The sequence below is a fragment of the Danio rerio genome, chromosome 3 (assembly GCF_049306965.1).
Source record: "Danio rerio strain Tuebingen ecotype United States chromosome 3, GRCz12tu, whole genome shotgun sequence".
Taxonomy (NCBI): domain Eukaryota; kingdom Metazoa; phylum Chordata; class Actinopteri; order Cypriniformes; family Danionidae; genus Danio; species Danio rerio.
This window is the reverse complement of record NC_133178.1, coordinates 58,833,710-58,858,811: the sequence shown is the minus strand read 5'-3', so window position 1 is coordinate 58,858,811 and position 25,102 is coordinate 58,833,710.

Genomic DNA, 25,102 nt, shown 5'->3' with positions numbered 1-25,102 from the left:
ACCTAGGAGCCTATGACCCCAGCAAGCTACCCAGAAGTCCACCTCACTCCCTGGACTTGCAGTATAGGCCCCAGGGGAACCCCTGGCCCTCCACCTAGGGGCCTCTGACCCCAGCAAGCTACCCAGGGGTCCACCGATGTCTCTGGACTTGCAGTATAGGCCCCAGGGTGCCCCTTGGCCCTCCACCTAGGGGCCCCTGACCTCAGCAAGCTACCCAGGGGTCCACCTCTCTCCCTGAACTTGCAGTATAGGCCCCAGGGTGCCCCCTGGCCCTCCACCTAGGGGCCTCTGACCCCAGCAAGCTACCCAGGAGTCCACCTCACTCCCTGGACTTGCAGTATAGGCCCAAGGGTGCCCCCTTGCCCTCCACCTAAAGGCCCCTGACCCCAGCAAGCTACCCAGGGGTCCACCGATGTCCCTGGACTTTCATTATAGGCCCCAGGGTGCCCCCTGGACCTCAACCTAGGGGCCCCTGACCCCAGCAAGCTACCCAGGGGTCCACATCTCTCCCTGGACTTGCAGTGTAGGCCCCAGGGTGCCCTCTGGCCCTCCACCTAGGAGCCTATGAGCCCATCAAGCTACCCAGAAGTCCACCTTACTCCCTGGACTTGCAGTATAGGCCCCAGGGGAACCCCTGGCCCTCCACTTAGGGGCCTCTGACCCCAGCAAGCTACCCAGTGGTCCACCGATGTCCCTGGACTTGCAGTATAGGCCCCAGGGTGCCCCAGGCCCTCCACTTAAGGGCCTCTTACCCCAGCAAGCTACTAAGGGGTCCACCTCTCTTCCTGGACCTGCAGTTTAGCCCACAGGGTGCCCCCTGACCATCCACCTAGGGGACACTGACCCCAGCAAGCTACCCAGGGGTCCACCTCCCTCCCTGGGCTTGCAGTATAGGCCTCAGGGTGCTCCCTGGCCCTTCACCTAGGGGCGCCTTACCCTAGCAAGCTACCCAGGGGTCCACCTCTCTTCCTGGACTTGCAATATAGGCCCCAGGGGAACCCCTGGCCCTTCACCAAGGGGCCTCTGACCCCAGCAAGCTACCCAGGGGTCCACCTCTCTTCCTGGACTTGCAGTATAGGCCCCAGTGTGCCCCCTGGCCCTCCACCTAGGGGACCCTGACCCCAGCAAGCTACCCAGGGGTCCACCTCCCTCCCTGGGCTTGCAGTATAGGCCTCAGGGTGCTCCCTGGCCCTTCACCTAGGGGCGCCTGACCCCAGCAAGCTACCCAGGGATCCATCTCCCTCCCTGGGCTTGCAGTATAGGCCTCAGGGTGCCCCCTGGCCTTTCACCTAGGGGCGCCTGACCCCAGCAAGCTACCCAGGGGTCCACCTCTCTTCCTGGACTTGCAAAATAGGCCCCAGGGTGCCCCCTGGCCATCCACCTAGGGAGCCCTGACCCCACCAAGCTACCCAGTGTTTCACCTCTCTTCCTGGACTTGCAGTATAGCCCACAGGGTGACCCCTGGCCCTCCACCTAGGGGACCCTGACCCCAGCAAGCTACCCAGGGGTCCACCTCCCTCCCTGGGCTTCCAGTATAGGCCCCAGGGTGCCCCCTGGCCCTCCACTTAGGGGCCTCTGACCCCCGCAAGCTACCCAGCGGTCCACCGATGTCCTTGGACTTGCAGTATAGGCCCCAGGGTGCCCCCTGGCCCTTCACCTAGGGGCCCCTGACCCCAGCAAGCTACCCAGGGGTCCACCTCTCTTCCTGGACTTGCAGTATAGGCCCCAGGGTGCCCCCTGGCCCTTCACCTAGGGGCCTCTGACCCCCGCAAGCTACCCAGCGGTCCACCGATGTCCTTGGACTTGCAGTATAGGCCCCAGTGTGCCCCCTGGCCCTCCACCTAGGGGCTCCAGATTTCAGCAAGCTACCCAGCGGTCAACCTCTCTTCCTGGACTTGCAGTATAGGCCCCAGGGTGCCCCCTGGCCCTCCACCTAAGGGCCCCTGACCCCAGCAAGCTACCCAGTGGTCCACCGATGGTCCTGGACTTGCAGTATAGGCCCCAGGGTGCCCCCTGGCCCTCCACCTAGGGGCCTCTGACCCCAGCAAGCTACCCAGTGGTCCACCGACGTTCCTGGACTAGCAGTATAGGCCCCAGGGTGCCCCCTGGCCCTCCACCTAGGGGCCTCTGACCCCAGCAAGCTACCCAGGAGTCCACCTCACTCCCTGGACTTGCAGTATAGGCCCAAGGGTGCCCCCTGGCCCTCCAGCTAAGGGCCCCTGACCCCAGCAAGCTACCCAGGGGTCCACCGATGTCCCTGGACTTGCAGTATAGGCCCCAGGGTGCCCCCTGGACCTCAACCTAGGGGCCCCTGACCCCAGCAAGCTACCCAGGGGTCATCATCTCTCCCTGGACTTGCGGGGTAGGCCCCAGGGTGCCCCCTGGCCCTCCACCTAGGAGCCTATGACCCCAGCAAGCTACCCAGGGGTCCACCGATGTCCCTGGACTTGCAGTATAGGCCCCAGGGGAACCCCTGGCCCTCCACCTAGGGGCCTCTGACCCCAGCAAGCTACCCAGGGGTCCACCGATGTCCCTGGACTTGCAGTATAGGCCCCAGGGTGCCCCTTGGCCCTCCACCTAGGGGCCTCTGACCCCGGCAAGCTACCCAGGGGTCCACCTCTCTTCCTGGACTTGCAGTATAGCCCATAGGGTGCCCCCTGGCCATCCACCTAGGGGACACTGACCCCAGCAAGCTACCCAGGGGTCCACCTCCCTCCCTGGGCTTGCAGTAAAGGCCTCAGGGTGCTCCCTGGCCCTCCACCTAGGGGCGCCTTACCCCAGCTAGCGACCCAGGGGTCCACCTCTCTTCCTGGACTTGCAATATAGGCCCCAGGGGAACCCCTGGCCCTCCACCTAGGGGCCTCTGACCCCAGCAAGCTACCCAGGGGTCCACCGATCTCCCTGGACTTGCAGTATAGGCCCCAGTGTGCCCCCTGGCCCTCCACCTAGGGGACCCTGACCCCAGCAAGCTACCCAGGGGTCCACCTCTCTTCCTGGACTTGCAATATAGGCCCCAGGGGAACCCCTGGCCCTCCACCTAGGGGCCTCTGACCCATGCAAGCTACCCAGGGGTCCACCTCTCTTCCTGGACTTGCAGTATAGGCCCCAGTGTGCCCCCAGGCCCTCCACCTAGGGGACCCTGACCCCAGCAAGCTACCCAGGGGTCCACCTCCTTCCCTGGGCTTGCAGTATAGGCCTCTGGGTGCTCCCTGGCCCTTCACCTAGGGGCGCCGGACCCCAGCAAGCTACCCATGGGTCTACCTCTCTTCCTGGACTTGCAGTATAGGCCCCAGGGTGCCCAATGGCCCTCCACCTAAGGGCCCCTGACCCCAGCAAGCTACACAGTGGTCCACCGATGTCCCTGGACTTGTAGTATAGGCCCCAGGGTGCCCCCTGGCCCTCCACCTAGGGGCCTCTGACCCCAGCAAGCTACCCAGGGGTCCACCGATGTCCCTGGACTTGCAGTATAGGCCCCAGGGAGCCCTTTGGCCCTCCACCTAGGGGCCTCTGACCCCAGCAGGCTACCCAGGAGTGCACCTCACTCCCTGGACTTGCAGTATAGGCCCCAGGGGACATTCTGGCCCTCCACATAGGGGTCTCTGACCTCAGCAAGCTACCCAGGGGTCCACTGATCTCCCTGGACTTGCAGTTTAGGCGTCAGGGTGCCCCTGGCCCTCCACCTAAGGGCCCCTGACCCCAGCAAGCTACCCAGGGGTCCACCGATGTCCCTGGACTTGCAGTATAGGCCCCAGGGTGCCCCCTGGACCTCCACCTAGGGGCCCCTGACCCCAGCAAGCTACCCAGGGGTCCACCTCACTCCCTGGACTTGCAGTATAGGCCCCAGGGTGCCCCCTGGCCCTCCACCTAGAAGCCTATGACCCCAGCAAGCTACCCAGAAGTCCACCTCACTCCCTGGACTAGCAGTTAAGGCTCCAGGGGATCCCCTGGCCCTCCACCTAGGAGCCTCTGACCCCAGCAAGCTACCCAGGGGTCCACCGATGTCCCTGGACTTGCAGTACAGGCCCCAGGATGCCCCCTGGACCTCAACCTAGAGGCCCCTGACCCCAGCAAGCTACCCAGGGGTCCACCTCCCTCCCTGGGCTTGCAGTATAGGCCTCAGGGTGCTCCCTGGCCCTTCACCCAGGGGCGCCTGACCCCAGCAAGCTACCCAGGGGTCCACCTCTCTTCCTGGACTTGCAGTATAGGCCCCAATGTGCCCCCTGGCCCTCCACCTAGGGGCTCCAGATTTCAGCAAGCTACCCAGCGGTCAACCTCTCTTCCTGGACTTGCAGTATAGGCCCCAGGGTGCCCCCTGGCCCTCCACCTAAGGGCCCCTGACCCCAGCAAGCTACCCAGTGGTCCACCGATGTTCCTTGACTTGCAGTATAGGCCCCAGGGTGCCCCCTTGCCCTCCACCTAGGGGCCTCTGACCCCAGCAAGCTACCCAGGGGTCCACCGATGTCCCTGGACTTGCAGTATAGGCCCCAGGGTGCCCCCTGGCCCTCCACCTAGGGGCCTCTGACCCCAGCAAGCTACCCAGGAGTCCACCTCACTCCCTGGACTTGCAGTATAGGCCCAAGGGTGCCCCCTGGCCCTCCACCTAAGGGCCCCTGACCCCAGCAAGCTACCCAGGGGTCCACCGATGTCCCTGGACTTGCAGTATAGGCCCCAGGGTGCCCCCTGGACCTCAACCTAGGGGCCCCTGACCCCAGCAAGCTACCCAGGGGTCCACATCTCTCCCTGGACTTGCAGTGTAGGCCCCAGGGTGCCCCCTGGCCCTCCACCTAGGAGCCTATGACCCCAGCAAGCTACCCAGGGGTCCACCGATGTCCCTGGACTTGCAGTATAGGCCCCAGGGTGCCCCTTGGCCCTCCACCTAGGGGCCTCTGACCCCGGCAAGCTACCCAGGGGTCCACCTCTCTTCCTGGACTTGCAGTATAGCCCATAGGGTGCCCCCTGGCCATCCACCTAGGGGCCTCTGACCCCAGCAAGCTACCCAGGGGTCCACCGATCTCCCTGGACTTGCAGTATAGGCCCCAGTGTGCCCCCTGGCCCTCCACCTAGGGGACCCTTACCCCAGCAAGCTACCCAGGGGTCCACCTCTCTTCCTGGACTTGCAATATAGGCCCCAGGGGAACCCCTGGCCCTCCACCTAGGGGCCTCTGACCCTGGCAAGCTACCCAGGGGTCCACCTCTCTTCCTGGACTTGCAGTATAGCCCATAGGGTGCCCCCTGGCCATCCACCTAGGGGCCTCTGACCCCAGCAAGCTACCCAGGGGTCCACCGATCTCCCTGGACTTGCAGTATAGGCCCCAGTGTGCCCCCTGGCCCTCCACCTAGGGGACCCTTACCCCAGCAAGCTACCCAGGGGTCCACCTCTCTTCCTGGACTTGCAGTATAGGCCCCAGTGTGCCCCCAGGCCCTCCACCTAGGGGACCCTGACCCCAGCAAGCTACCCAGGGGTCCACCTCCCTCCCTGGGCTTACAGTATAGGCCTCTGGGTGCTCCCTGGCCCTTCACCTAGGGGCGCCTGACCCCAGCAAGCTACCCATGGGTCTACCTCTTTTCCTGGACTTGCAGTATAGGCCCCAGGGTGCCCTCTGGCCCTCCACCTAAGGGCCCCTGACCCCAGCAAGCTACACAGTGGTCCACCGATGTCCCTGGACTTGCAGTATAGGCCCCAGGGTGCCCCCTGGCCCTCCACCTATGGGCCTCTGGCCCCAGCACGCTACCCAGGGGTCCACCGATGTCCCTGGACTTGCAGTATAGGCCCCAGGGTGCCCCCTGGCCCTCCACCTATGGGCCTCTGGCCCCAGCAAGCTACCCAGGGGTCCACCGATGTCCCTGGACTTGCAGTATAGGCCCCAGGGTGCCCCCTGGCCCTCCACCTATGGGCCTCTGGCCCCAGCAAGCTACCCAGGGGTCCACCGATGTCCCTGGACTTGCAATATAGGCCCCAGGGGAACCCCTGGTCCTCCACCTAGGGGCCTCTGACCCCAGCAAGCTACCCAGGGGTCCACCGATCTCCCTGTACTTGCAGTATAGGCCCCAGGGTGCCCCCTGGCCCTTCACCAAGGGGCCTCTGACCCCAGCAAGCTACCCAGGGGTCCACCTCTCTTCCTGGACTTGCAGTATAGGCCCCAGTGTGCCCCCTGGCCCTCCACCTAGGGGTGTCTGACCTCAGCAAGCTACCCAGGGGTCCACTGATCTCCCTGTACTTGCAGTATAGGCCTCAGGGTGCCCCCTGGCCCTCCACCTGAGGGCCCCTGACCCCAGCAAGCTACCCAGGGGTCCACCGATGTCCCTGGACTTGCAGTATAGGCCCCAGGGTGCCCCCTGGACCTCCAACTAGGGGCCCCTGACCCCAGCAAGCTACCCAGGGGTCCACCTCTCTTCCTGGACTTGCAGTATAGTCCCCAGGATGCCCCCTGGACCTCAACCTAGGGGCCCCTGACCCCAGCAAGCTACCCAGGGGTCCACATCTCTCCCTGGACTTGCAGTATAGGCCCCAGGGTGCCCCCTGGCCCTCCACCTAGAAGCCTATGACCCCAGCAAGCTACCCAGAAGTCCACCTCACTCCCTGGACTTGCAGTATAGGCTCCAGGGGATTCCCTGGCCCTCCACCTAGGGGCCTCTTACCCCAGCAAGCTACCCAGGGGTCCACCGATGTCCCTTTACTTGCAGTACAGGCCCCAGGATGCCCCCTGGACCTTAACCTAGAGGCCCCTGACCCCAGCAAGCTACCCAGGGATCCACCTCTATCCCTGGGCTTGCAGTATAGGCCTCAGGGTGCTCCCTGGCCCTTCACCCAGGGGCGCCTGACCCCAGCAAGCTACCCAGGGGTCCACCTCTCTTCCTGGGCTTGCAGTATAGCCCACAGGGTGCCCGCTGGACATCCACCTAGGGGACCCTGACCCCAGCAAGCTACCCAGGGGTCCACCTCCCTCCCTGGGCTTGCAGTATAGGCCTCAGGATGCCCCCTGGCCCTTCACCTAGGGTCGCCTGACCCCAGCAAGCTACCCAGGGGTCCACCTCTCTTCCTGAACTTGCAATATAGGCCCCAGGGGAACCCCTGGCCCTCCACCTAGGGGCCTCTGACCCCAGCAAGCTACCAAGGGGTCCACCTCACTCCCTGTACTTGCAGTATAGGCCCCAGGGTGCCCCCTGGCCCTTCACCTAGGGGCCTCTGACCCCAGCAAGCTACCCAGTGGTCCACCTCTCTTTCTAGGCTTGCAGTATAGGCCCCAGTGTGCCCCCTGGCCCTCCACCTAGTGGCTCCTGACTTCAGCAAGCTACCCAGGGGTCCACCTCTCTTCCTGGACTTGCAGTATAGGCCCCAGGGTGCCCCCTGGCCCTCCACCTAAGGGCCCCTGACCCCAGCAAGCTACACAGTGGTCCACCGATGTCCCTGGACTTGCAGTATATTCCCCAGGGTGCCCCCTGGCCCTCCACCTAGGGGCCTCTGACCCCAGCAAGCTACCCAGGGGTCCACCGATGTCCCTGGACTTGCAGTATAGGCCCCAGGGGAACCCTTGGCCCTCCACCTAGGGGCCTCTGACCCCAGCAAGCTACCGAGGAGTCTACCTCACTCCCTGAACTTGCAGTATGGGCCCCAGGGGACCTTCTGGCCCTCCACATAGGGGTCTCTGACCTCAGCAAGCTACCCAGGGGTCCATTGATCTCCCTGGACTTGCAGTATAGGCCTCAGGGTGCCCCCTGGCCCTCCACCTAAGGGCCCCTGACCCCAGCAAGCTACCCAGAAGTCCACCTCACTCCCTGGACATGCAGTATAGGCCCCAGGGGAAGCCCTGGCCCTCCACCTAGGGGCGTCTGACCCCAGCAAGCTACCCAGGGGTCCACCGATGTCCCTGGACTTGCAGTATAGGCCCCAGGGTGCACCTTGGCCCTCCACCTAGGGGCCTCTGACCTCAGCAAGCTACCCAGGGGTCCACCTCTCTCCCTGAACTTGCAGTGTAGGCCCCAGGGTGCCCCCTGGCCCTCCACCTAGGAGCCTATGACCCCAGCAAGCTACCCAGGGGTCCACCTCTCTTCCTGGACTTGCAGTATAGCCCACAGGGTGCCCCCAGGCCCTCCACCTAGGGGACTCTGACCCCAGAGAGCTACCCAGGGGTCCACCTCCCTCCCTGGGCTTGCAGTGTTGGCCTCAGGGTGCCCCCTGGCCTTTCACCTAGGGATGCCTGACCCCAGCAAGCTACCCAGGGGTCCACCTCTCTTCCTGGACTTGCAAAATAGGCCCCAGGGTGCCCCCTCGCCATCCACCTAGGGGCCCCTGACCCCACCAAGCTACCCAGGGGTTCACCTCTCTTCCTGGACTTGCAGTATAGCCCACAGGCTGCCACATGGCCCTCCACCTAGGGGCCCCTGACCCCAGCAAGCTACCCAGGGGTCCACCTCTCTTCCTGGACTTGCACTATAGGCCCCAGGGTGCCCCCTGGCCCTCCACCTAAGGGCCCCTGACCCCAGCAAGCTACACATTGGTCCACCAATGTCCCTGGTCTTGCAGTATAGGCCCCAGGATGCCCCCTGGCCCTCCACCTAGGGGCCTCTGACCCCAGCAAGCTACCCAGGGGTCCACCGATGTCCCTGGACTTGCAGTATAGGCCCCAGGGTGCCCCCTGGCCCTCCACCTAGGGGCCCCTGACCCCAGCAAGCTACCCAGGGGTCCACATCTCTCCCTGAACTTGCAGTGTAGGCCCCTGGGTGCCCCCTGGCCCTCCACCTAGGAGCCTATGACCCCAGCAAGCTACCCAGAAGTCCACCTTACTCCCTGGACTTGCAGTATAGGCCCCAGGGGACCCCCTGGCCCTCCACCTAGGGGCCTCTAACCCCAGCAAGCTACCCAGGGGTCCACCGATGTCCCTGGACTTGCAGTATAGGCCCCAGGGTGCCCCTTGGCCCTCCACCTAGGGGCCTCTGACCTCAGCAAGCTACCCAGGGGTCCACCTCTCTCCCTGAACTTGTAGTGTAGGCCCCAGGGTGCCCCCTGGCCTTCACCTAGGAGCCTATGACCCCAGCAAGCTACCCAGGGGTCCACCTCTCTTCCTGGACTTGCAAAATAGGCCCCAGGGTGCCCCCTGGCCATCCACCTAGGGGCCCCTGACCCCACCAAGCTACCCAGGGGTCCACCTCTCTTCCTGGACTTGCAGTATAGCCCACAGGGTGACCCCTGGCCCTACACCTAGGGGACCCTGACCCCAGCAAGCTACCCAGGGGTCCACCTCCCTCCCTGGGCTTCCAGTATAGGCCCCAGGGTGCCCCCTGGCCCTCCACTAAGGGGCCTCTGACCCCCGCAAGCTACCCAGCGGTCCACCGATGTCCTTGGACTTGCAGTATAGGCCCCAGGGTGCCCCCTGGCCCTTCACCTAGGGGCCTCTGACCCCAGCAAGCTACCCAGGAGTCCACCTCTCTTCCTGGACTTGCAGTATAGGCCCCAGTGTGCCCCCTGGCCCTCCACCTAGGGGCTCCAGACTTCAGCAAGCTACCCAGGGGTCAACCTCTCTTCCTAGACTTGCAGTATAGGCCCCAGGGTGCCCCCTGGCCCTCCACCTAAGGGCCCCTGACCCCAGCAAGCTACCCAGTGGTCCACCGATGTTCCTGGACTTGCAGTATAGGCCCCAGGGTGCCCCCTGGCCCTCTACCTAGGGGCCTCTGACCCCAGCAAGCTACCCAGGGGTCCACCGATGTCCCTGGACTTGCAGTATAGGCCCCAGGGTGCCCCCTGGCCGTTCACCTAGGGGCCTCTGACACCAGCAAGCTACCCGGTAGTCCACCTCACTCCCTGGACTTGCAGTATAGGCCTGTGGGTGCTCCCTGGCCCTTCACCTAGGGGCGCCTGACCCCAGCAAGCTACCCAGGGGTCTACCTCTCTTCCTGGACTTGCAGTATAGGCCCCAGGGTGCCCCCTGGCCCTCCACCTAAGGGCCCCTGACACCAGCAAGCTACACAGTGGTCCACCGATGTCCCTGAACTTGTAGTATAGGCCCCAGGGTGCCCCCTGGCCCTCCACCTAGGGGCCTCTGACCCCAGCAAGCTACCCAGGGGTCCACCGATGTCCCTGGACTTGCAGTATAGGCCCCAGGGTGCCCCCTGGCCCTCCACCTAGGGGCCTCTGACCCCAGCAAGCTACCCAGGAGTCCACCTCACTCCCTGGACTTGCAGTATAGGCCCAAGGGTGCCCCCTGGCCCTCCACCTAAGGGCCCCTGACCCCAGCAAGCTACCCAAGGGTTCACCGATGTCCCTGGACTTGCATTATAGGCCCCAGGGTCCCCCCTGGACCTCAACCTAGGGGCCCTTGACCCCAGCAAGCTACCCAGGGGTCCACATCTCTCCCTGGACTTGCAGTGTAGGCCCCAGGGTGCCCTCTGGCCCTCCACCTATTAGCTTATGAGCCCATCAAGCTACCCAAAAGTCCACCTTACTCCCTGGACTTGCATTATAGGCCCCAGGGGAACCCCTGGCCCTCCACTTAGGGGCCTCTGACCCCAGCAAGCTACCCAGTGGTCCACCGATGTCCCTGGACTTGCAGTATAGGCCCCAGGGTGCCCCTTGGCCCTCCACCTAGGGGCCTCTTACCCCAGCAAGCTACCCAGGGGTCCACCTCTCTTCCTGGACTTGCAGTATAGCCCACAGGGTGCCCCCTGGCCATCCACCTAGGGGACACTGACCCCAGCAAGCTACCCAGGGGTCCACCTCCCTCCCTGGGCTTGCAGTAAAGGCCTCAGGGTGCTCCCTGGCCCTTCACCTAGGGGCGCCTTACCCCAGCAAGCTACCCAGGGGTCCACCTCTCTTCCATGACTTGCAATATAGGCCCCAGGGGAACCCCTGGCCCTCCACCTAGGGGCCTCTCACCCCAGCAAGCTACCCAGGGGTCCACCGATCTCCCTGGACTTGCAGTATAGGCCCCAGGGTGCCCCCTGGCCCTTCACCAAGGGGCCTCTGACCCCAGCAAGCTACCCAGGGGTCCACCTCTCTTCCTGGACTTGCAGTATAGGCCCCAGTGTGCCCCCTGGCCCTCCACCTAGGGGACCCTGACCCCAGCAAGCTATTCAGGGGTCCACCTTCCTCCCTGGGCTTGCAGTATAGGCCTCAGGGTGCTCCCTGGCCCTTCACCTAGGGGCGCCTGACCCCAGCAAGCTACCCAGGGGTCTACCTCTCTTCCTGGACTTGCAGTATAGGCCCCAGGGTGCCCCCTGGCCCTCCACCTAAGGGCCCCTGACCCCAGCAAACTACCCAGTGGTCCACCGATGTCCCTGGACTTGCAGTATATGCCCAAGGGTGCCCCCTGGCCCTCCACCTATGGGCCTCTGGCCCCAGCAAGCTACCCAGGGGTCAACCTCTCTTCCTGGACTTGCAGTATAGGCCCCAGGGTGCCCCCTGGCCCTCCACCTAGGAGCCTATGACCCCAGCAAGCTACCCAGGGGACCACCTCTCTTCCTGGACTTGCAGTGTAGGCCCCAGGGTGCCCCCTGGCCCTCCACCTAGGAGCCTATGACCCCAGCAAGCTACCCAGGGGTCCACCTCTCTTCCTGGACTTGCAGTATAGCCCACAGGTTGACCCCTGGCCCTCCACCTAGGGGACCCTGACCCCAGCAAGCTACCCAGGGGTCCACCTCTCTTCCATGACTTGCAATATAGGCCCCAGGGGAACCCCTGGCCCTCCACCAAGGGGCCTCTCACCCCAGCAAGCTACCCAGGGGTCCACCGATCTCCCTGGACTTGCAGTATAGGCCCCAGGGTGCCCCCTGGCCCTTCACCAAGGGGCCTCTGACCCCAGCAAGCTACCCAGGGGTCCACCTCTCTTCCTGGACTTGCAGTATAGGCCCCAGTGTGCCCCCTGGCCCTCCATCTAGGGGACCCTGACCCCAGCAAGCTATTCAGGGGTCCACCTTCCTCCCTGGGCTTGCAGTATAGGCCTCAGGGTGCTCCCTGGCCCTTCACCTAGGGGCGCCTGACCCCAGCAAGCTACCCAGGGGTCTACCTCTCTTCCTGGACTTGCAGTATAGGCCCCAGGGTGCCCCCTGGCCCTCCACCTAAGGGCCCCTGACCCCAGCAAACTACCCAGTGGTCCACCGATGTCCCTGGACTTGCAGTATAGGCCCAAGGGTGCCCCCTGGCCCTCCACCTATGGGCCTCTGGCCCCAGCAAGCTACCCAGGGGTCAACCTCTCTTCCTGGACTTGCAGTATAGGCCCCAGGGTGCCCCCTGGCCCTCCACCTAGGAGCCTATGACCCCAGCAAGCTACCCAGGGGTCCACCTCTCTTCCTGGACTTGCAGTGTAGGCCCCAGGGTGCCCCCTGGCCCTCCACCTAGGAGCCTATGACCCCAGCAAGCTACCCAGGGGTCCACCTCTCTTCCTGGACTTGCAGTATAGCCCACAGGTTGACCCCTGGCCCTCCACCTAGGGGACCCTGACCCCAGCAAGCTACCCAGGGGTCCACCTCCCTCCCTGGGCTTCCAGTATAGGCCCCAGGGTGCCCCCTAGCCCTCCACTTAGGGGCCTCTGACCCCCGCAAGCTACCCAGTGGTCCACCGATGTCCCTGGACTTGCAGTATAGGCCCCAGGGTGCCCCTGGCCCTCCACCTAGGGGTCTCTGACCCCAGCAAGCTACCCAGGAGTGCACCTCACTCCCTGGACTTGCAGTATAGGCCCCAGGGGACCTTCTGGCCCTCCACATAGGGGTCTTTGACCACAGCAAGCTACCCAGGGGTCCACTGATCTCCCTGAACTTGCAGTATAGGCCTCAGGGTGCCCCCTGGCCCTCCACCTAAGGGCCCCTGACCCCAGCATGCTACCCAGGGGTCCACCGATGTCCCTGGACATGCAGTATAGGCCCCAGGGTGCCCCCTGGACCTCCACCTAGGGGCCCCTGACCCCAGCAAGCTACCCAGGGGTCCACCTCTCTTCCTTGACTTGCAGTATAGGCCTCAGGGTGCCCCCTGGCCTTTCACCTAGGGGCCCCTTACCCCAGCAAGCTACCCAGGGGTCCACCTCTCTTCCTGGACTTGCAGTATAGGCCCCAGGGTGCCCCCTGGCCCTCCACCTAGGGGCCTCTGACCCCAGCAAGCTACCCAGGAGTCCTCCTCACTCCCTGGACTTGCAGTATAGGCCCAAGGGTGCCCCCTGGCCCTCCACCTAAGGGCCCCTGACCCCAGCAAGCTACCCAGGGGTCCACCGATGTCCCTGGACTTGCAGTATAGGCCCCAGGGTGCCCCCTGGACCTCAACCTAGGGGCCCCTGACCCCAGCAAGCTACCCAGGGGTCCACATCTCTCCCTGGACTTGCAGTGTAGGCCCCAGGGTGCCCCCTGGCCCTCCACCTAGGAGCCTATGACCCCAGCAAGCTACCCAGGGGTCCACCGATGTCCCTGGACTTGCAGTATAGGCCCCAGGGGAACCCTTGGCCCTCCACCTAGGGGCCTCTGACCCCGGCAAGCTACCCAGGGGTCCACCTCTCTTCCTGGACTTGCAGTATAGCCCATAGGGTGCCCCCTGGCCATCCACCTAGGGGCCTCTGACCCCAGCAAGCTACCCAGGGGTCCACCGATCTCCCTGGACCTGCAGTATAGGCCCCAGTGTGCCCCCTGGCCCTCCACCTAGGGGACCCTTACCCCAGCAAGCTACCCAGGGGTCCACCTCTCTTCCTGGACTTGCAATATAGGCCCCAGGGGAACCCCTGGCCCTCCACCTAGGGGCCTCTGACCCCTGCAAGCTACCCAGGGGTCCACCTCTCTTCCTGGACTTGCAGTATAGGCCCCAGTGTGCCCCCAGGCCCTCCACCTAGGGGACCCTGACCCCAGCAAGCTACCCAGGGGTCCACCTCCCTCCCTGGGCTTACAGTATAGGCCTCTGGGTGCTCCCTGGCCCTCCACCTAGGGGCGCCTGACCCCAGCAAGCTATCCATGGGTCTACCTCTTTTAATGGACTTGCAGTATAGGCCCCAGGGTGCCCCCTGGCCCTCCACCTAAGGGACCCTTACCCCAGCAAGCTACCCAGGGGTCCACCTCTCTTCCTGGACTTGCAATATAGGCCCCAGGGGAACCCCTGGCCCTCCACCTAGGGGCCTCTGACCCCAGCAAGCTACCCAGGAGTGCACCTCACTCCCCGGACTTGCAGTATAGGCCCCAGGGGACCTTCTGGCCCTCCACATAGGGGTCTCTGACCTCAGCAAGCTACCCAGGGGTCCACTGATCTCCCTGTACTTGCAGTATAGGCCTCAGGGTGCCCCCTGGCCCTCCACCTAAGGGCCCCTGACCCCAGCAAGCTACCCAGGGGTCCACCGATGTCCCTGGACTTGCAGTATAGGCCCCAGGGTGCCCCCTGGACCTCCAACTAGGGGCCCCTGACCCCAGCAAGCTACCCAGGGGTCCACCTCTCTTCCTGGACTTGCAGTATAGTACCCAGGATGCCCCCTGGACCTCAACCTAGGGGCCCCTGACCCCAGCAAGCTACCCAGGGGTCCACATCTCTCCCTGGACTTGCAGTATAGGCCCCAGGGTGCCCCCTGGCCCTCCACCTAGAAGCCTATGACCCCAGCAAGCTACCCAGATGTCCACCTCACTCCCTGGACTTGCAGTATAGGCTCCAGGGGATCCCCTGGCCCTCCACCTAGGGGCCTCTGACCCCAGCAAGCTACCCAGGGGTCCACCGATGTCCCTTTACTTGCACTACAGGCCCCAGGATGCCCCCTGGATCTCAACCTAGAGGCCCCTGACCCCAGCAAGCTACCCAGGGGTCCACCTCCCTCCCTGGGCTTGCAGTATAGGCCTCAGGGTGCCCCCTGGCCATCCACCTAGGGGACACTGACCCCAGCAAGCTACCCAGGGGTCCACCTCTCTTCCTGGACTTGCAATATAGGCCCCATGGGAACCCCTGGCCCTCCACCTAGGGGCCTCTGACCCCAGCAAGCTACCCAGGGGTCCACCGATCTCCCTGGACTTGCAGTATAGGCCCCAGGGTGCCCCCTGGCCCTCCACCTAAGGGCCCCTGACCCCAGCAAACTACCCAGTGGTCCACCGATGTCCCTGGACTTGCAGTATAGGCCCAAGGGTGCCCCCTGGCCCTCCACCTATGGGCCTCTGGCCCCAGCAAGCTACCCAGGGGTCAACCTCTCTTCCTGGACTTGCAGTATAGGCCCCAGTGTGCCCCCTGGCCCTCCACCTATGGGACCCTGACCCCAGCAAGCTACCCAGGGGTCCACCTCCCTCCCTGGGCTTGCAGTATAGGCCTCAGGGTGCTGCCTGGCCCTTCACCTAGGGGCGCCTGACCCCAGCAAGCTACCCAGGGGTCTACCTCTCTTCCTGGACTTGCAGTATAGGCCCCAGGGTGCCCCCTGGCCCTCCACCTAAGGGCCCCTGACCCCAGCAAACTACCCAGTGGTCCACCGATGTCCCTGTACTTGCAGTATAGGCCCAAGGGTGCCCCCTGGCCCTCCACCTATGGGCCTCTGGCCCCAGCAAGCTACCCAGGGGTCAACCTCTCTTCCTGGACTTGCAGTATAGGCCCCAGGGTGCCCCCTGGCCCTCCACCTAGGAGCCTATGACCCCAGCAAGCTACCCAGGGGTCCACCTCTCTTCCTGGACTTGCAGTGTAGGCCCCAGGGTGCCCCCTGGCCCTCCACCTAGGAGCCTATGACCCCAGCAAGCTACCCAGGGGTCCACCTCTCTTCCTGGACTTGCAGTATAGCCCACAGGTTGACCCCTGGCCCTCCACCTAGGGGACCCTGACCCCAGCAAGCTACCCAGGGGTCCACCTCCCTCCGTTGGCTTCCAGTATAGGCCCCAGGGTGCCCCCTGGCCCTCCACTTAGGGGCCTCTGACCCCCGCAAGCTACCCAGTGGTCCACCGATGTCCTTGGACTTGCAATATAGGCCCCAGGGTGCCCCCTGGCCCTTCACCTAGGGGCCTCTGACCCCAGCAAGCTACCCAGGGGTCCACCTCTCTTCCTGGACTTGCAGTATAGGCCCCAGTGTGCCCCCTGGCCCTCCACCTAGGGGCTCCAGACTTCAGCAAGCTACCCAGGGGTCAACCTCTCTTCCTGGACTTGCAGTATAGGCCCCAGGGTCCCCCCTGGCCCTCCACCTAAGGGCCCCTGACCCTAGCAAGCTACCCAGTGGTCCACCGATGTTCCTGGACTTGCAGTATAGGCCCCAGGGGAACCCCTGGCCCTCCACCTAGGGGCCTCTGACCCCAGCAAGCTACCCAGGGGTCCACCTCTCTTCCTAGACTTGCAGTATAGCCCACAGGGTGCCCCCTGGCCATCCACCTAGGGGACCCTGACCCCAGCAAGCTTCCCAGGGGTCCACCTCCCTCCCTGGGCTTGCAGTATAGGCCTCAGGGTGCTCCCTGGCCCTTCACCTAGGGGCGCCTGACCCCAGCAAGCTACCCAGGGGTCCACCTCTCTTCCTGGACGTGCAATGTAGGCCCCAGGGGAACCCCTGGTCCTCCACCTAGGGGCCTCTGATCCCTGCAAGCTACCCAGGGGTCCACCTCTCTTCCTGGACTTGCAGTATAGGCCCCAGTGTGCCCCCAGGCCCTCCACCAAGGGAACCCTGACCCCAGCAAGCTACCCAGGGGTCCACCTCCCTCCCTGGACTTGCAGTATAGGCCTCTGGGTGCTCCCTGGTCCTTCACCTAGGGGCGCCTGACCCCAGCAAGCTACCCAGGGGTCTACCTCTCTTCCTGGACTTGCAGTATAGGCCCCAGGGTCCCCCCTGGCCCTCCACCTAAGGGCCCCTGACCCTAGCAAGCTACCCAGTGGTCCACCGATGTTCCTGGACTTGCAGTATAGGCCCCAGGGTGCCCCCTGGCCCTCCACCTAGGGGCCTCTGACCCCAGCAAGCTACCCAGGGGTCCACCGATGTCCCTGGACTTGCAGTATAGGCCCCAGGGTGCCCCCTGGCCCTCCACCTAGGGGCCTCTGACCCCAGCAAGCTACCCGGGAGTCCACCTCACTCCCTGGACTTGCAGTATAGGCCCAAGGGTGCCCCCTGGCCCTCCACCTAAGGGCCCCTGACCCCAGCAAGCGACCCAGGGGTCCACCGATGTCCCTGGACTTGCAGTATAGGCCCCAGGGTGCCCCCTGGACCTCAACCTAGGGGCCCCTGACCCCAGCAAGCTACCCAGGGGTCCACATCTCTCCCTGGACTTGCAGTGTAGGCCCCAGGGTGCCCCCTGGCCCTCCACCTAGGAGCCTATGACCCCAGCAAGCTACCCCGAAGTCAACCTTACTCCCTGGACTTGCAGTATAGGCCCCAGGGGAACCCCTGGCCCTCCACCTAGGGGCCTCTGACCCCAGCAAGCTACCCAGGGGTCCACCGTTGTCCCTGGACTTGCAGTATAGGCCCCAGGGTGCCCCTTGGCCCTCCACCTAGGGGCCTCTGACCCCAGCAAGCTACCCAGGGGTCCACCTCTCTTCCTAGACTTGCAGTATAGCCCACAGGGTGCCCCCTGGCCATCCACCTAGGGGACCCTGACCCCAGCAAGCTTCCCAGGGGTCCACCTCCCTCCCTGGGCTTGCAGTATAGGCCTCAGGGTGCTCCCTGGCCCTTCACCTAGGGGCGCCTGACCCCAGCAAGCTACCCAGGGGTCCACCTCTCTTCCTGGACGTGCAATGTAGGCCCCAGGGGAACCCCTGGTCCTCCACCTAGGGGCCTCTGATCCCTGCAAGCTACCCAGGGGTCCACCTCTCTTCCTGGACTTGCAGTATAGGCCCCAGTGTGCCCCCAGGCCCTCCACCTAGGGAACCCTGACCCCAGCAAGCTACCCTGGGGTCCACCTCCCTCCCTGGACTTGCAGTATAGGCCTCTGGGTGCTCCCTGGTCCTTCACCTAGGGGCGCCTGACCCCAGCAAGCTACCCAGGGGTCTACCTCTCTTCTTGGACTTGCAGTATAGGCCCCAGGGTGCCCCCTGGCCCTCCACCTAAGGGCCCCAGACACCAGCAAGCTGCACAGTGGTCCACCGATGTCCCTGGACTTGTAGTATTGGCCCCAGGGTGCCCCCTGGCCCTCCACCTAGGGGCCTCTGACCCCAGCAAGCTACCCAGGGGTCCACCGATGTTCCTGGACTTGCAGTATAGGCCCCAGGGTGCCCCTGGCCCTCCACCTAGGGGTCTCTGACCCCAGCAAGCTACCCAGGAGTGCACCTCACTCCCTGGACTTGCAGTATAGGCCCCAGGGGACCTTCTGGCCCTCCACATAGGGTTCTTTGACCACAGCAAGCTACCCAGGGGTCCACTGATCTCCCTGGACTTGCAGTATAGGCCTTAGGGTGCCCCCTGGCCCTCCACCTAAGGGCCCCTGACCCCAGCATGCTACCCAGGGGTCCACCGATGTCCCTGGACATGCAGTATAGGCCCCAGGGTGCCCCCTGGACCTCCACCTAGGGGCCCCTGACCCCAGCAAGCTACCCAGGAGTCCACCTCTCTTCCTGGACTTGCAGTATAGGCCCCAGGGTGCCCCCTGGCCCTCCACCTAGGAGCCTATGACCCCAGCAAGCTACCCAGGGGTCCACCGATGTCCCTGGACTTGCAGTATAGGCCCCAGGGTGCCCCTTGGCCCTCCACCTAGGGGCCTCTGACCCCGGCAAGCTACCCAGGGGTCCACCTCTCTTCCTGGACTTGCAGTATAGCCCATAGGGTGCCCCCTGGCCATCCACCTAGGGGCCTCTGACCCCAGCAAGCTACCCAGGGGTCCACCGATCTCCCTGGACTTGCAGTATAGGCCCCAGTGTGCCCCCTGGCCCTCCACCTAGGGGACCCTTACCCCAGCAAGCTACCCAGGGGTCCACCTCTCTTCCTGGACTTGCAATATAGGCCCCAGGGGAACCCCTGGCCCTCCACCTAGGGGCCTCTGACCCCTGCAAGCTACCCAGGGGTCCACCTCTCTTCCTGGACTTGCAGTATAGGCCCCAGTGTGCCCCCAGGCCCTCCACCTAGGGGACCCTGACCCCAGCAAGCTACCCAGGGGTCCACCTCCCTCCCTGGGCTTACAGTATAGGCCTCTGGGTGCTCCCTGGCCCTTCACCTAGGGGCGCCTGACCCCAGCAAGCTACCCATGGGTCTACCTCTTTTAATGGACTTGCAGTATAGGCCCCAGGGTGCCCCCTGGCCCTCCACCTAAGGGCCCCTGACCCCAGCAAGCTACACAGTGGTCCACCGATGTCCCTGGACTTGTAGTATAGGCCCCAGGGTGCCCCCTGGTCCTCCACCTAGGGGCCTCTGACCCCAGCAAGCTACCCAGGGGTCCACCGATGTCCCTGGACTTGCAGTATAGGCCCCAGGGAGCCCCCTGGCCCTCCACCTAGGGGCCTCTGACCCCAGCAAGCTACCCAGGAGTGCACCTCACTCCCTGGACTTGCAGTGTAGGCCCCAGGGGACCTTCTGGCCCTCCACATAGGGGTCTCTGACCTCAGCAAGCTACCCAGGGGTCCACTGATCTCCCTGTACTTGCAGTATAGGCCTCAGGGTGCCCCCTGGCCCTCCACCTAAGGGCCCCTGACCCCAGCAAGCTACCCAGGGGTCCACCGATGTCCCTGGACTTGCAGTATAGGCCCCAGGGTGCCCCCTGGACCTCCAACTAGGGGCCCCTGACCCCAGCAAGCTACCTAGGGGTCCACCTCTCTTCCTGGACTTGCAGTATAGTCCCCAGGATGCCCCCTGGACCTCAACCTAGCGGCCCCTGACCCCAGCAAGCTACCCAGGGGTCCATATCTCTCCCTGGACTTGCAGTATAGGCCCCAGGGTGCCCCCTGGCCCTCCACCTAGAAGCCTATGACCCCAGCAAGCTACCCAGAAGTCCACCTCACTCCCTGGACTTGCAGTATAGGCTCCAGGGGATCCCCTGGCCCTCCACCTAGGGGCCTCTGACCCCAGCAAGCTACCCAGGGGTCCACCGATGTCCCTTTACTTGCAGTACAGGCCCCAGGATGCCCCCTGGACCTCAACCTAGAGGCCCCTGACCCCAGCAAGCTACCCAGGGGTCCACCTCCCTCCCTGGGCTTGCAGTATAGGCCTCAGGGTGCCCCCTGGCCATCCACCTAGGGGACACTGACCCCAGCAAGCTACCCAGGGGTCCACCTCCCTCCCTGGGCTTGCAGTAAAGGCCTCAGGGTGCTCCCTGGCCCTTCACCTAGGGGCGCCTTACCCCAGCAAGCTACCCAGGGGTCCACCTCTCTTCCTGGACTTGCAATATAGGCCCCAAGGGAACCCCTGGCCCTCCACCTAGGGGCCTCTGACCCCAGCAAGCTACCCAGGGGTCCACCTCTCTTCCTGGACTTGCAGTATAGGCCCCAGTGTGCCCCCTGGCTCTCCACCTATGGGACCCTGACCCCAGCAAGCTACCCAGGGGTCCACCTCCCTCCCTGGGCTTGCAGTATAGGCCTCAGGGTGCTGCCTGGCCCTTCACCTAGGGGCGCCTGACCCCAGCAAGCTACCCAGGGGTCTACCTCTCTTCCTGGACTTGCAGTATAGGCCCCAGGGTGCCCCCTGGCCCTCCACCTAAGGGCCCCTGACCCCAGCAAACTACCCAGTGGTCCACCGATGTCCCTGTACTTGCAGTATAGGCCCAAGGGTGCCCCCTGGCCCTCCACCTATGGGCCTCTGGCCCCAGCAAGCTACCCAGGGGTCAACCTCTCTTCCTGGACTTGCAGTATAGGCCCCAGGGTGCCCCCTGGCCCTCCACCTAGGAGCCTATGACCCCAGCAAGCTACCCAGGGGTCCACCTCTCTTCCTGGACTTGCAGTGTAGGCCCCAGGGTGCCCCCTGGCCCTCCACCTAGGAGCCTATGACCCCAGCAAGCTACCCAGGGGTCCACCTCTCTTCCTGGACTTGCAGTATAGCCCACAGGTTGACCCCTGGCCCTCCACCTAGGGGACCCTGACCCCAGCAAGCTACCCAGGGGTCCACCTCCCTCCGTTGGCTTCCAGTATAGGCCCCAGGGTGCCCCCTGGCCCTCCACTTAGGGGCCTCTGACCCCCGCAAGCTACCCAGTGGTCCACCGATGTCCTTGGACTTGCAATATAGGCCCCAGGGTGCCCCCTGGCCCTTCACCTAGGGGCCTCTGACCCCAGCAAGCTACCCAGGGGTCCACCTCTCTTCCTGGACTTGCAGTATAGGCCCCAGTGTGCCCCCTGGCCCTCCACCTAGGGGCTCCAGACTTCAGCAAGCTACCCAGGGGTCAACCTCTCTTCCTGGACTTGCAGTATAGGCCCCAGGGTCCCCCCTGGCCCTCCACCTAAGGGCCCCTGACCCTAGCAAGCTACCCAGTGGTCCACCGATGTTCCTGGACTTGCAGTATAGGCCCCAGGGTGCCCCCTGGCCCTCCACCTAGGGGCCTCTGACCCCAGCAAGCTACCCAGGGGTCCACCGATGTCCCTGGACTTGCAGTATAGGCCCCAGGGTGCCCCCTGGCCCTCCACCTAGGGGCCTCTGACCCCAGCAAGCTACCCGGGAGTCCACCTCACTCCCTGGACTTGCAGTATAGGCCCAAGGGTGCCCCCTGGCCCTCCACCTAAGGGCCCCTGACCCCAGCAAGCTACCCAGGGGTCCACCGATGTCCCTGGACTTGCAGTATAGGCCCCAGGGTGCCCCCTGGACCTCAACCTAGGGGCCCCTGACCCCAGCAAGCTACCCAGGGGTCCACATCTCTCCCTGGACTTGCAGTGTAGGCCCCAGGGTGCCCCCTGGCCCTCCACCTAGGAGCCTATGACCCCAGCAAGCTACCCCGAAGTCAACCTTACTCCCTGGACTTGCAGTATAGGCCCCAGGGGAACCCCTGGCCCTCCACCTAGGGGCCTCTGACCCCAGCAAGCTACCCAGGGGTCCACCGTTGTCCCTGGACTTGCAGTATAGGCCCCAGGGTGCCCCTTGGCCCTCCACCTAGGGGCCTCTGACCCCAGCAAGCTACCCAGGGGTCCACCTCTCTTCCTAGACTTGCAGTATAGCCCACAGGGTGCCCCCTGGCCCTCCACCTAGGGGACCCTGACCCCAGCAAGCTTCCCAGGGGTCCACCTCCCTCCCTGGGCTTGCAGTATAGGCCTCAGGGTGCTCCCTGGCCCTTCACCTAGGGGCGCCTGACCCCAGCAAGCTACCCAGGGGTCCACCTCTCTTCCTGGACGTGCAATGTAGGCCCCAGGGGAACCCCTGGTCCTCCACCTAGGGGCCTCTGACCCCTGCAAGCTACCCAGGGGTCCACCTCTCTTCCTGGACTTGCAGTATAGGCCCCAGTGTGCCCCCAGGCCCTCCACCTAGGGAACCCTGACCCCAGCAAGCTACCCAGGGGTCCACCTCCCTCCCTGGACTTGCAGTATAGGCCTCTGGGTGCTCCCTGGTCCTTCACCTAGGGGCGCCTGACCCCAGCAAGCTACCCAGGGGTCTACCTCTCTTCTTGGACTTGCAGTATAGGCCCCAGGGTGCCCCCTGGCCCTCCACCTAAGGGCCCCTGACACCAGCAAGCTGCACAGTGGTCCACCGATGTCCCTGGACTTGTAGTATAGGCCCCAGGGTGCCCCTGGCCCTTCACCTAGGGGTCTCTGACCCCAGCAAGCTACCCAGGAGTGCACCTCACTCCCTGGACTTGCAGTATAGGCCCCAGGGGACCTTCTGGCCCTCCACATAGGGGTCTTTGACCACAGCAAGCTATCCAGGGGTCCACTGATCTCCCTGGACTTGCAGTATAGGCCTCAGGGTGCCCCCTGGCCCTCCACCTAAGGGCCCCTGACCCCAGCATGCTACCCAGGGGTCCACCGATGTCCCTGGACATGCAGTATAGGCCCCAGGGTGCCCCCTGGACCTCCACCTAGGGGCCCCTGACCCCAGCAAGCTACCCAGGGGTCCACCTCTCTTCCTGGACTTGCAGTATAGGCCCCAGGGTGCCCCCTGGCCCTCCACCTAGAAGCCTATGACCCCAGCAAGCTACCCAGGGGTCCACCGATGTCCCTGGACTTGCAGTATAGGCCCCATGGTGCCCCCTGGCCCTCCACCTATGGGCCTCTGTCCCCAGCAAGCTACCCAGGGGTCCACCAATGTCCCTGGACTTGCAGTATAGGCCCCAGGGTGCCCCCTGGCCCTCCACCTAGGGGCCTCTGGCCCCAGCAAGCTACCCAGGGGTCCACCGATGTCCCTGGACTTGCAATATAGGCCCCAGGGGAACCCCTGGCCCTCCACCTAGGGGCCTCTGACCCCAGCAAGCTACCCAGGGGTCCACCAATCTCCCTGGACTTGCAGTATAGGCCCCAGGGTGCCCCCTGGCCCTTCACCAAGGGGCCTCTGACCCCAGCAAGCTACCCAGGGGTCCACCTCTCTTCCTGGACTTGCAGTATAGGCCCCAGTGTGCCCCCTGGCCCTCCACCTAGGGGACTCTGACCCCAGCAAGCTACCCAGGGGTCCACTGATCTCCCTGGACTTGCAGTATAGGCCTCAGGGTGCCCCCTGGCCGTCCACCTAAGGGCCCCTGACCCCAGCATGCTACCCAGGGGTCCACCGATGTCCCTGGACTTGCAGTATAGGCCCCAGGGTGCCCCCTGGACCTCCACCTAGGGGCCCCTGACCCCAGCAAGCTACCCAGGGGTCCACCTCTCTTCCTGGACTTGCAGTATAGGCCTCAGGGTTCCCCCTGGCCATTCACCTAGGGGCCCCTGACCCCAGCAAGCTACCCAGGGGTCCACCTCTCTTCCTGGACTTGCAGTATAGGCCCCAGGGTGCCCCCTGGCCCTCCACCTAGAAGCCTATGACCCCAGCAAGCTACCCAGGGGTCCACCGATGTCCCTGGACTTGCAGTATAGGCCCCAGGGTGCCCCCTGGCCCTCCACCTAGGGGCCTCTGGCCCCAGCAAGCTACCCAGGGGTCCACCGATGTCCCTGGACTTGCAATATAGGCCCCAGGGGAACCCCTGGCCCTCCACCTAGGGGTCCACCAATCTCCCTGGACTTGCAGTATAGGCCCCAGGGTGCCCCCTGGCCCTTCACCAAGGGGCCTCTGACCCCAGCAAGCTACCCAGGGGTCCACCTCTCTTCCTGGACTTGCAGTATAGGCCCCAGTGTGCCCCCTGGCCCTCCACCTAGGGGACCCTGACCCCAGCAAGCTACCCAGGGGTCCACCTCCCTCCCTGGGCTTGCAGTATAGGCCTCAGGGTGCTCCCTGGCCCTTCACCTAGGGGCGCCTGACCCCAGCAAGCTACCCAGGGGTCTACCTCTCTTCCTGGACTTCCAGTATAGGCCCCAAGGTGCCCCCTGGCCCTCCACCTAAGGGCCCCTGACCCCAGCAAGCTACCCAGTGGTCCACCTATGTCCCTGGACTTGCAGTATAGGCCCCAGGGTGCCCCTTGGCCCTCCACCTATGGGCCTCTGGCCCCAGCAAGCTACCCAGGGGTAACCTCTCTTCCTGGACTTGCAGTATAGCCCACAGGCTGCCACCTGGCCCTCCACCTAGGGGCCCCTGACCCCAGCAAGCTACACAGGGGTCCACCTCTCTTCCTGGACTTGCAGTATAGGCCCCAGGGTGCCCCCTGGCCCTCCACCTAGGGGCCTCTGACCCCAGCAAGCTACCCGGGAGTCCACCTCACTCCCTGGATTTGCAGTATAGGCCCCAGGGTGCCCCCTGGACCTCCACCTAGGGGCCCCTGACCCCAGCAAGCTACCCAGGGGTCCACCTCTCTTCCTGGACTTGCAGTATAGGCCTCAGGGTTCCCCCTGGCCTTTCACCTAGGGGCCCCTGACCCCAGCAAGCTACCCAGGGGTCCACCTCTCTTCCTGGACTTGCAGTATAGGCCCCAGGGTGCCCCCTGGCCCTCCACCTAGAAGCCTATGACCCCAGCAAGCTACCCAGGGGTCCACCGATGTCCCTGGACTTGCAGTATAGGCCCCAGGGTGCCCCCTGGCCCTCCACCTAGGGGCCTCTGGCCCCAGCAAGCTACCCAGGGGTCCACCGATGTCCCTGGACTTGCAATATAGGCCCCAGGGGAACCCCTGGCCCTCCACCTAGGGGTCCACCAATCTCCCTGGACTTGCAGTATAGGCCCCAGGGTGCCCCCTGGCCCTTCACCAAGGGGCCTCTGACCCCAGCAAGCTACCCAGGGGTCCACCTCTCTT